Below are 11859 nucleotides of genomic sequence, written 5' to 3'. Positions count from 1 at the left end.
CGTAAGCTCGCTTTTGACGTATTCCAGCATTCACTCATAGCCTGCCTGGCCAACTCGTGTACTCCTTTCAGTCTCTCGCGTAGCAGCTTGTAGTATTCCAGCCCTGGCTTACCTCCAATCTCCGCTTCCTGGCGTGCGTAGCTCTCGCCCGAACATCAGAGCTGCCGGTGTGCATTTCGTTGACTCTTGCACCGCTGTGCGATATGCCCAGAGCACCAGGGGCAAGTGTAAGTCCCAGTCCTTTTGTCGGCGGTCGGCCAATATGGCCAGCTGCACTGCTAGAGTCCGATTAAACCGTTCCACCAGCCCGTCGCTTTGTGGATGCAGAGGTGTCGTTCTCGTTTTCCGGATGCCCACGCGCTGGCAAACCTTAGCAAACACCTCCGCCTCGAAATTCCGCCCTTGGTCGCTGTGGAGCTCTTCCGGTGCCCCGAACCGGCAGAACATCTCAGTGACCAGTCTGTCCGCTGTCGTGTGGGCGCTCTGATCTGGCACCGCATACGCCTCCGGCCACTTAGTGAAATAGGTCATGGCCACGAGCACGTAGCGATTTCCCCGCTCTGTAACTGGCAGTGGGCCCATGACATCGACGGCTACCCGCTCCATGGGAGCTCCGACTGCGTATTGCTGCAGCGGAGCGTGCGAGCATCGCGTGGGGCCCTTCTTCGCTGTGTAGGCGTCACAGCAGTGCACATGCAGTTCAACGTCCAGCCTGCATCCCGGCCAATAGAAGTGGCCTCTCAGTCGACGAAGTGTCTTTGCAATGCCGAAATGAGCCGCCCTCACTGCCCCATGCAAATTTTCCAGTACACAGGCTCGTAATCCAGCAGGAACCAGCAACTGGAAAATGTCAGATTGTCTATCGGGAGCTCGCCAGTGTCTATACAACAGTCCTTGACGTGCTACTAATCCCGGCCACTGTGAATAAACCGCTTTGGTCTCTGGATCGAGTGCTGATACGTCAGTCCATGTAGGTCGCTGACCAGCTTCGATCCTTCCGGATCTCCTCCCTTGACATCACGTCCACCGGCGACTGCGCGTCCGTGGCCCCAGCTGCCGCTCTGCAGTGTTGCGTTGTGGTTTTGGGCTGCGGTGCGTTGTCTCCGGTCTCTCGATCACTGTAGCTGGTAGCGGAAGGCGGTGAGACGACCTCGGGGTGCTGCTGGCGAGCGTTGACTCTCTCGCTGGTGTGCGGTGGCTCTCTTGATGGTGCGGCACGCGGTTGAGTCTCTCGCTGGCGTGCTGCTGACGAGCGTTGGCTCCCTCACTGGCGTGCTGTTGGCGAGCGTTGACCCTCGTGTTGGCGCGACGCTGGCTAGCGTTGAAAACAGCGACTCTCTCTCTGCCAGCGGTGATGCAGCCTGTAGCCGACGAGCGGGCTCCGGTTGAGCCGCGGCCAGGCTCCTCTCCTCCCTCCGGTGGCAGTGTTGGCACTGGTCCGCTGCACACGGACGCCTGGACAGGGCGTCCGCGTTGCCGTGAAGGCGACCCGCCCGGTGTCGAATCCCCATGTCGTAGTCCTGGAGCGCCTCCAACCAGCGAGCCAGCTGGCCCTCTGGTTCTTTGAAGTTCAGCAGCCAGGTGAGCGACGCGTGGTCCGTTCTCAGCAGGAACCGTTTGCCGTAGAGGTAGGTTCGGAAATGGCGCACTGCCACCACCACAGCCAACAGTTCTCTGCGGGTCACGCAGTAATTCTTCTCCGCTCGGTCCAGTGAGCGGCTGAAGTATGCGACCACTTGCTCGCCTGCTTGTGAGAGGACGGTGTCCAGGATAAATGGCAGTCGAGGGTCAGGGAAAGCGAGCACTGTCGCGTGGAACAGGCCAACGTCTCACCGTCTCCACCTTAGCTGGGTCGGTGGCCACTCCGGCAGCCCCCACGACATGGCCCAGGAACCCGGTTTGCCTCTGGAACAGGTGGCACTTTTTCGGGTGCAGTTTGAGCCCAGCACCTCGTATGGCGTCGAACACCTTCTCCAGATGTCCTATGGCACCGGTGAAATCCGTTGCATGTAAACCACGCAGCATGTTTGTGGAATGCCCGCCAGGACATGCTCCATCAGCTGCTCGAAGTTCGCTGGCCCGTTGCATAGGCCGACCGGAAATACCCGGAACTGCCACAGCCCTTGCCCGATGGTGAACGCTGTCTTCGGCCGAACTTCCGGGGCTAGCTCAATCTGCCAGTAGCCACTGCGCAAGTCCAGCGAGCTAAACCAGTAGGAGCCGGCAATGCTGTCCAGCGCATCGTCAATGCGGGGGAGCGGGTAGGAGTCTTTCCGGGTTACCTGGTGAAGGTGCCTGTAGTCAACACAGAACCGCCACGAGCCATCCTTCTTCCGGACGAGTACAGCTGGCGCAGCCCAGGGACTACTGCTTGGTTCTATTACTCCTGCTGCGGCCATTTCCTTGATCTTTTCTTCAGCTGCTTGTCGTTTGGCGAACGGTAAGCGATGAGGTTGAAGTTGGATGGGCCGGGCATTTCCGGTGTTGATATAGTGTTGGACCAGGCTCATTCGGGTGCAGTCCTCATCTCTTGCGGCGAAGATGTCGGTGTATGCTGCTAGTAGCCTCCACACCTGGCTACCCTGTGCTTCACTCAGCCCCTCACAGCTACGAGTGCAGAGTTCATTTACGGCTTGCTTTGTCTCTACAGAGGGCCGCGCTCTCTGAGCGGAGAGTGGTCTTTGCTCAACCCGCTCTCCTGGCTGGCTCCTCTCTAGTGGGCGTGAGCTGAGCAGTGGCGGACTCAGTAAGCGGACCTGGATGAGACCTGTTGTTTTCGCGGGCTTGAGTTTCGCGGGTTTGTGTGGGAAGGAGCGGAGTCTTGGATGGCGAGCACTCTTTGCGAATTTGCTTTCTGCGGGCTTGTGTGGAGCGAGTTGGAGGGTTCTTCCCAAAGCTCTCCGCACTTCGTGCTCCGTCTTCCCCGCCGTGTGCAACACTACGCTGCTCATCCCTAAGTGTAGTGTGAACCGGGAAATGTCCACCACAGCCCCCCATTTCTCTAGCACGTCCAGGCCGAGAATGCAATCATCCTGAATGCTAGCCAACCAAAGCTGGCGGCTTGCCGTCTCACCGTTGATGCACACACATACCACTTTTTGTCCATACAGTTCTGCTCGCTCTCCGGTAACTGTGGTGATGCGTGTTTTGTCTCTTCCCAGCCTCTGGGTCTAGCTACCAGCGTGCTGGGTAAGAGACCGGGGCGCACCAGCGAGATGGTGGAGCCAGTATCGATCAAGGCACGACACCGAGTCCCGTCTAGCGTACAGTCCACGTAGAGTCCTCTTGTTTGGCCGAGCCGGCCCAGCCGTATGCAGTCCATAGCCAGGGAGGTAGTGAAACTTGATGGTGGCATCCCTACTGCCGTGCCACCTCCCTCTAGTTTGACTGGGGCGCGCACATGAGGGGTGCTGGGGCGGGACAGTACCTCGCGATGTGCCCCGGTCCGCCACACCGGTAGCATCCGTCTCCGCTGGCCGGCCTCTTCCACTCGCGTGGGCGCCGTTGTGGTGGCTGTGCTGTGGTCTGTCGCGTCACCTCCAACTCCTCCCCGTCTTCTTCCATCGATGTCTGGCGTACGCAATGCCTCGACTCCGTTGTGTGGAAGATGTTTTCCACCCGTTCGGCCTACGCCAGCGCCACGGCCAGCGAGCTGGGGGCGCTCAGGCGAAGGTGTTCTCTCAGCCGCTCCGGGTGGATGCCTCGCACAAACGCTTCCAGTGCCATCTCTTCATGTAGACTCTGGCTGTACGTTGGGTAGTCCCAGAACTTGCCCAGTCTCTCGCCTTTGTGTCGCCGTCTGGAAGCGAGTTGTTCTCGAGCATCGCTGGTGAAGATTCTCTGGCCGAATCGTCGTTGCAGAGCGGCTTCGATTGCAGTCCAGCTTGCTTGCTCTGCCGGTGGCAGGTCTTCTAATACTTGTAGCGCTTCCCCCTCCAGGGCCAACGCCACCTGTACGCCCGTTCTCTCCACCGACCAGCCATTCAGCTCGGCTGCCAGACGGACCTGCACCAGGTATGTCGCCAGCGGCCTCTCACCATTGTAGCGGGGCAACTTGCCGTTGGAGCGCCCTTCCGCCGTCGCACCGGGGACCGGCCGATTTCCCTCGCTCCCGTGTGGAGCGGGTTCCAGTGGCGGGATGCTGCCATCAGCCCAGTTCGTCTCCTCCTGTGGCCTGGGGCGGGCTTCTTCGTTATGGTCACGCTGCTGGCTGGCTCCGTCTGCTGGGCCCAGCAGGTGGCCATTGGCAAGCGCGCTGTCTAAGAGTCGCCTTGGCAGGAAACTCATCATCGCCGGGATATCGGTTGCAGCTTTCTCCTCCCGTCCAGTAGGGGTCGACATCCCACTTCTGACACCAATGTAACAAACTGCAAGGTTGTCTCAGAATGGCTTTTATTGGTTACGCACCAAAACACACGAACACATAATTCCGGGCCAGACCTGGCCCTTATGCTCCAGCACTAAACATCTATCTTAGGCTGTATCTAAAACACACACCAATCAACCCTAGTTATGAACAATGTAACCAGCCGCAAACATAAACACAACAGACAGGACATACAACGTTGTCAACCCACATGGTTTAGAACATGAACATTACACACATACACACACTGCACAGCATCATGGGAGCACAGTCATGAACCGCTAGGCTCAGATCATTACATTATTATTATTTTTTTTATGTTGAACTGAAGATTGTGGTGGATCAATCATATTGCCCTCTTAAATCGTAAATATTCTGTGGTCTCCTATGGTTGCTCAAAATATATGCTTTGTCTAGTAGCGGTGCTTCAAATTGGCGCTTTTAAAAATTGCCTGTCTCAGAATATGTATGAGTCGGTCCAGGGCAATTCTGCGCAAAACTGTCACACCCATAACGGCAACACAATGCCATGGTTTTTAGTTGGCGTTATGGGCTTGACAGTTTTGTGTGGTATTGCCCCCTATCGTTATACTGTATAAAGCTCTGTTCTCGCTGTCTAGCTTTCTCCTTTTTGAGCAATCCATGATTTGAAAATAACTTACTTATTGCTAACTTACATATCCATCTGATTGGTTCTCGTCCCATCTCCTCTCCTCGCTCGTTTTCCCTGTCAGGCTAATGCACAGATTTCACTGGCTGAGTAGCGAGATGATGGATCCTGAAGCTACTGAAGTAAATGCTGTTATCCTAACCTACGAAACATTTAGCGCAGCTTTGAAATCTCATCTCATCTGATCTCATTAACGACCTCTGTTATAGGTCATGGAAATTCAGGTTTTTTGTCAGGGAAAAGTCATGGAATTTTACACTTGACTTAAGAGTGTGAACCCAGTAAAAATGATGTATTTCTAATAAATAAAAGAAGTAAACAATAATAGTGCATACATAAATAATTAATTGTAATTCATAAATAGATCCCTATCTCTAAACTACTTTAAAATGTTAAAAGCATTAAAACAGTTGTCTTTCTGTCTACAGATGTTGAAGCGGTACACGTCTTCATCGACAGTGTTAAGGAACTCAAAAAGAGTGGATACAACAGGGACATCCCAAAGTCCAGAGTGGGCCAACAGGAGCTCTTTCCAAAGAGTGGCCTCTTGTCTTCTGTTAAACTTGCAGCCATCCACCAAGACGCCAAGAAGGACTGCCTTCGTCTTTTCCATCTTCTTTTTGAAGATTTTTTCTTACCAGAGGAGTGTGCCAATGCTGTTCCTTTTGGGAAGCATGGACAAATTCCTGATGGGAAAAGAATCTTGGATCGCGGAAAAGTCGATGGAATACTTAGTAAGTGTTTGCTTACTGTTCTATTAATTTCTACAGTATTCTTTCATCATGTATTTAAGCAATTAGTCACGAGGGTCTGTAAGTTATTATACAGTATTTACAATAGGGGTAGACTAGAAATCTGGACGTACCCTAGTGGTAGCAAATGGTTTTGCTATGCAGGTACATCTAGAAACGAACCATAGGGCCTCAGTGTTCTCCCAAGTTTGGTTGAACCAATCACATCAGTCTATTCTTATAGAGGGTCGCTGTTATTTACATGCTTTCCTGAGCAGGAAAGGAAAAAACTGCACTGCTGCAAGTTGTGAAGTACATGCCGTTGAGTAATAAGGAAACACTTTGCTTATTCTATATACAATATCTATATATATCGTATATGGGGATATGGCCTACTGGAATTTCCACAGAATTATTTTTGGAATCTGATCCCTTATCATACCTCTTCATTCGTACTTGTCGCTCGACTTATCGTGACTAAATTCAAGATGGCGGCGAACGGTAAACTTCCTAAAGGTACTGTCTGTATAAATCGTCTTGTAAATAAACTACCAGTGCTTTTTCAAAGTTCTCAATGTCTCGTTTTAAATGTCAAGGCCCTCAGAAGTCTACCAATGAAGTATGGAGCTACTTTGAGCCTCGTAAATGGTGTAAAACAGTGATTTATTTGCATGGCTAGGCCGATGCCCGAGGCACCCTCATCGAAAAACTGTTAGTAGCATATATATCAAAGTTTATATAACTGTTTTCCCCTCTATTTTGTGAGCTATATTCAGAGGTGTAAAAGTGTTCGGCTTCAGAAAGTCCGGCTCACATTTTTGTTCCAACCATTCACTTAAAGGGACACCAGGCAAGCCTGATGCTTTTTCTCTACGAAACTCCCCCTCGCTCGGTCTGAAGCTCTTTTTCTTTTCTTTGCTTCTTCCGTCAAGGGTTTTCGCTGCTTCTTCGCCGGCTCTGCCATTATACACACGTTTGCAACAATCTCTAGCATTTAGTTAGCCTGCCTCTGTGCTGTAAACTGATCCTGCTTCGGTCGGCGGGTAGGATACACCGAACTTGCAAGTGGTATATTCTTCCTACAGGCAGTAGGGGCGGGCAAGAGAGCCATCATTCGCCCCGTAATGAGTCATTTAACCATATACCGACTTACGAAGATGATTAATTAACACGAAAACGTTGCCTGGTGTCCCTTTAATCAGCTGTGTCTAATTAGCACAACTCTGAAGCCAGATAGATCAGCTAATTAGTGAAATCACCTAGTAGAGTAGAGTACTTTCTACTTCTACTTTATACACATAGGCTATCACGATATAAGCATTTCATATCAGTCGATATCGATAATTATTGATTTAAAAAAAATATATATATATATATGTCTATTTCAGATAAGGACCAGAAGGAAAAAAAAGTTAAATTTAAACACTTTTATTTTAAACTTAACCTTCCTCTGATTTTAACCACCTCAGTTATCAATCAAAGCAAACAGGGAAAAGAAATAGCAACACAATCATGAAAAACACTCAAATAAATAGTGCACATAGGCCTAAGTCAGAATGAAAAGCAGCACTGGTTGAAGCATGGAAATAAACAAAGTAGCTTAATTAGCTTAAAAGCTTGTAAACAAAGTAGCTTAATTTGCTAGTTTATCATAGTTTACTGGTTAGACTGTTCAGTTTCCATCCCCACGTGTTTTAAGTTTCAAATTAATACCTTTTCTCCTTGTGACAGGCCCGTTTCTTGGAAAATACTTTTCCATTTGCATCGGGATTGAGATGATTACAATTTAGCAGTCAATTTGAATGCAACAGTTTTGAACAAATTCGTGCAGCGTGCTAATGATGCTAACCGGATTTAATAGCAATTTAGCCAGTCGTCTTGCATGTTTGGATTACATGTGCATGAGGAGGGATGCGCCTGTTGAGAGAGAGAGAGAGAGAGCACGGGGCAAGGACTCATTGAGAGTCTGTGTTGAGGTAGGCCTACTTCTATCCCTACTCTGGTGGAGTTGCACATACTAGCTACAATGCAAGATATATTTAGCCTATTTATTTATGGACAACGTAAGGCGGGAGGTGTGTGTTGCTTTTAATTATCGAATGTTCTATCGAACATATTTTTATTGATATCGATTACATGTCTATTGCGATACATATCGTTTTATCGCCCAGCCCTAGTAGGCTATAGGTTTCACGTTCCCTTTTAATTCGTATCCTCTAATAAGTCTACAGTTGTCATTATAGATAGGTTGTTGCATAACTTAGTAGAATTTGAGCATGTTGCATGTCATTATAGAAACATAGGCCTACTTTCGAAGTGTTATCATTTTTAATAACCCACGTTTCACAATGTACTGTGCTAATAAAGGCCTAGACTCGCGATCAACTAATGTTGTTGCGCTGCATTGCCTCTAAGTCTCGCCAACTGACGATACACATTGGAAATGTGCGTACGCCAGACATGAAGTTTGTGTGGAGGACCGCACATTCTCACGTTCAAGTCATTCTTCGTACATCCGGGCGTGAGAAGTGGCGTACGCAGCATTTTTGTGCATACGCAAGCTTTGTACATGAGGATGTTTTGTTGCACATCCATTTTCTGTAGGCTAAATGTATTTTCAACAGCCTGTAACGATTTGGTAGCGAATCACTCAGAAGTCCAATCAAAAGGTTTATTCACTGGGAACGAGAGCCGGGACACAGATAGACCAAGACACAGAACACAATGCAAACAGGGCAGGTCAAGCACGCACACACACTACACAAACAGGGGAGGACGCAGCCTCCCACACAAAAAGGATCACACACGAGGGAGAACTAAAAGGGAAACATGTTACAATAAAGACGCTAACATTACACACAAAACTAAGGAGAATAACGACATAAACCCCCCAAATGTTCGCTCTCGTATCCCAGGATCCCCTGCGCGGGAGAACGCGAACACTGTCTTTTTGCGCCGACGTTACACAGCTCCCCCAACAAGCCATTGCCGTCCTCGGCAATGCCCACGAGGTAGCCACATGCTAACGTCGGCGCGCGTCGCCCGCCACTCAGTTCAGTGCGACAGTACCGCCAACTCACGTGGGGTGCACGCCGCAGGAGCTCACTCAACGGGCGCCACGCTGCTAGCAATCCAGTACGGGCGTGCTAGCAGCCACGTGGCCGACCTGCTCGTCACCAGCTCCCTCTCAGCAGCCGCCCTCAGGCTGCACTTTCCGCGGCGTGACACCGCGGCACTCCTCCTCTCCAGACGGGGCCCTAGGTGGCCTTACAACCGTCGACACTGTACCAAGCACCGGGGTTCGAGGGGGGCCAGATGAAGCTGCGCCAACGCCACTCCGCTCCGTAGAGTCGCCGACCAGGACAGACAGGCACCGACTCCACAGCAACCGGACCGCGCTGAGCTCTCCCGCTGCAGCTACCGTCTTCGGCGTCCCTCTTCGTGTTGCCATCTCGCAGAGCCGTACTGCTCTGTTCCCGGCCCGTTCCACTCCTTCGCGGCCTCGGCGAAGGCACGACCCCCGAGATGGTCGTGCTATCGAACTCCACACAACGAACTTTTTTCAAAAGGCGCCGGCCAACAGGCCAACTAGAACTAGCGCCTAGCACTGCAAGGTGCCCCTCACCCGCACCCAAAAGTTAAAGCACACACCAAAACAGTCACACACTAGAGGGCCCTTCCGTCGAAGCTGCCCCACCGTCGTGAGTTCGCTGCCCTCAGCGGCTCCGCCAACCGTCCATCGTCTAGGAACCTCTTCCTCGCCGCACTCCCTCTCTGCTCACGCGTCGCGGCTCGCCGTGGAGTCAGCGCCCAGGCCATCGCCGTCCTCTCCGCGAACGCTTCTTCAGGCTCCTCTTCCGGCAAGAACTTCTCCCATGGCCGCAGGCAGCTCCAACCGAAAGCTCCTCTCCTCCGTCGGCAGTAGCGATAGAAGGCCCCGAGCTTTTTAGTAGCCCTTACAAGGGCTCTCTCTGCATCCTCTTGCGTGGGCCTCCACCCAGTGATGAGGTCTCCCGCTCCCAGCTGCTCCCGCTGAGTGGAGGCCATGTTCGAAAGTCGCTTCTGACACCAATGTAACGATTTGGTAGCGAATCACTCAGAAGTCCAATCAAAAGGTTTATTCACTGGGAACGAGAGCCGGGACACAGATAGACCAAGACACAGAACACAATGCAAACAGGGCAGGTCAAGCACGCACACACACTACACAAACAGGGGAGGACGCAGCCTCCCACACAAAAAGGATCACACACGAGGGAGAACTAAAAGGGAAACATGTTACAATAAAGACGCTAACATTACACACAAAACTAAGGAGAATAACGACATAAACCCCCCAAATGTTCGCTCTCGTATCCCAGGATCCCCTGCGCGGGAGAACGCGAACACTGTCTTTTTGCGCCGACGTTACAAGCCTTTAACTTCAAATCATGAAATGATTAAATTATACATGGGATATTTTATAAAAGTACAACTGCATTATCAACTCATTTTGATTTTCTTTATTGTTGTAGATTCGGAAATTGGCTTTTGAATTGGCCAATTTTTACAGCTTGCCTTTTCCACAGCAGTGGACCGAAAATGGCAAGGCGAGGGCTAGTTGGTTCACCAACTTCATGCGGAGGCACCCCATTCTCTCTATTAGAAGGCCTCAGGCTACAAGTGTGTCAAGGATTAAAGTTCTCCGTCGTAGGACGGATTTCCGTCAATTTGATTTTAGAAAATGTCATATTTGAGATCGATGCAGATCCGATGAGAACAATGAGTTTCGCTTTGTTTATGTTGTAGGCCTAGCTACACACTTGTCTCGGGCGTTTGCTTAAAAAAAAAAAGAACACGTATGGAGGACTATAACGGTCTAAAAGTTGGATTATAGTGACACAATCGAGACAGCTGATGAGGTTGGCCAATCCGTTTAACGCGAATTCGGAGAAGAAGCGTAGGCTGTGTTCTTTCCGTGCATCAATGTAGACAATTTCTTACTATCGCGAACTCTTGTCAGGGGAGGTCATTCATTTTGGGTGTCACCTATGACTTGAACAGATAGCCTGCTATGCCACCCGATGTAAGCTACTATTATTTGTTACAGTTTTTAATCAATGCAACTAACATTATGTGTAAAGCGACGCAATATAAACCGTAGCCTATGCAATTTTTTATCCCGTCTGTTATGACATGTACAACAATGTTTTTCACAATTTGCGACGGAAGGTTTTGACTGAGCGTGTTAACATCTAAAAATATTATTAATTTATAGCACAAAACCATAACCAGTAGGCCTACCAGAACCTCGCATATTAGCGTCATGATTTGTGTGCGTCTATTTGGCAAGGCCACTAGCTGTCATGGATGCGTTGTTGCTAAAGGAAGGCAGCTGTCAAAAGTTAAAAAATAAATGGAGATGGGCAGCTGTTGGAAACGGGGAGAACTAACAAGCCATGGTGTAAAGAAATGAAAGTGCCAGGGGTTTGCTTTTGCGCGGTTCGCTGCAAGAAAATTGTTTAAATTGTTTATGGATGCAATAGGAAATGTTTTAGCACGCCACCAATCAGAAGACCGCCATAAGGTTAACTTTCGTGCACTTCAGGACATCTTCCCTACCTGGTGCAACTACCCACCACGACAGAGGTAGGCTACGTTTATCTATGGCTGACCGTTTTTACGTTTAGAAAGTAGGCTACGCATGTTCTTTCATAGCGCAACACGACCTGTCCCTCACCATATCGCAACCTCTTGTCAACCTTATACAATCTGTTGCTGAAGACAAAAGCGCCGTTTCCAGATTGTCGTTATCAAATGTGCAGACCTCCTTCATGAGCACACACAGTATTGCTGCTCATTGGAAAACTGAATTGTCTGTAAAACTCAAAATTACCATGTTTTCATTAAATGCGGATGAGGCAACAAATGGAAATATGAACAATACGTATCTAGAATGTTCTGATTCGTTACTTTGATTAGGAAATGGGAAGTCTTGCAAACTTGATTTTATAGATTTTACTTGTAGTTGAATTGCATATTAACAAGGAAAAAATCTCCCCTTTAAACACTTTTGGCCTGAAGTAATTAAATAAGACTGTGTTAACATAGTT

Source organism: Alosa pseudoharengus, unplaced genomic scaffold (genome assembly GCF_046254945.1).
Source record: "Alosa pseudoharengus isolate Yale_2024_CS ecotype anadromous, Long Island Sound unplaced genomic scaffold, YU_APseudo_1.1 YU_APseudo_1.1_scf_3, whole genome shotgun sequence".
Classification (NCBI taxonomy): Eukaryota; Metazoa; Chordata; class Actinopteri; order Clupeiformes; family Clupeidae; genus Alosa; species Alosa pseudoharengus.
This window is presented reverse-complemented; position numbering follows the sequence as displayed.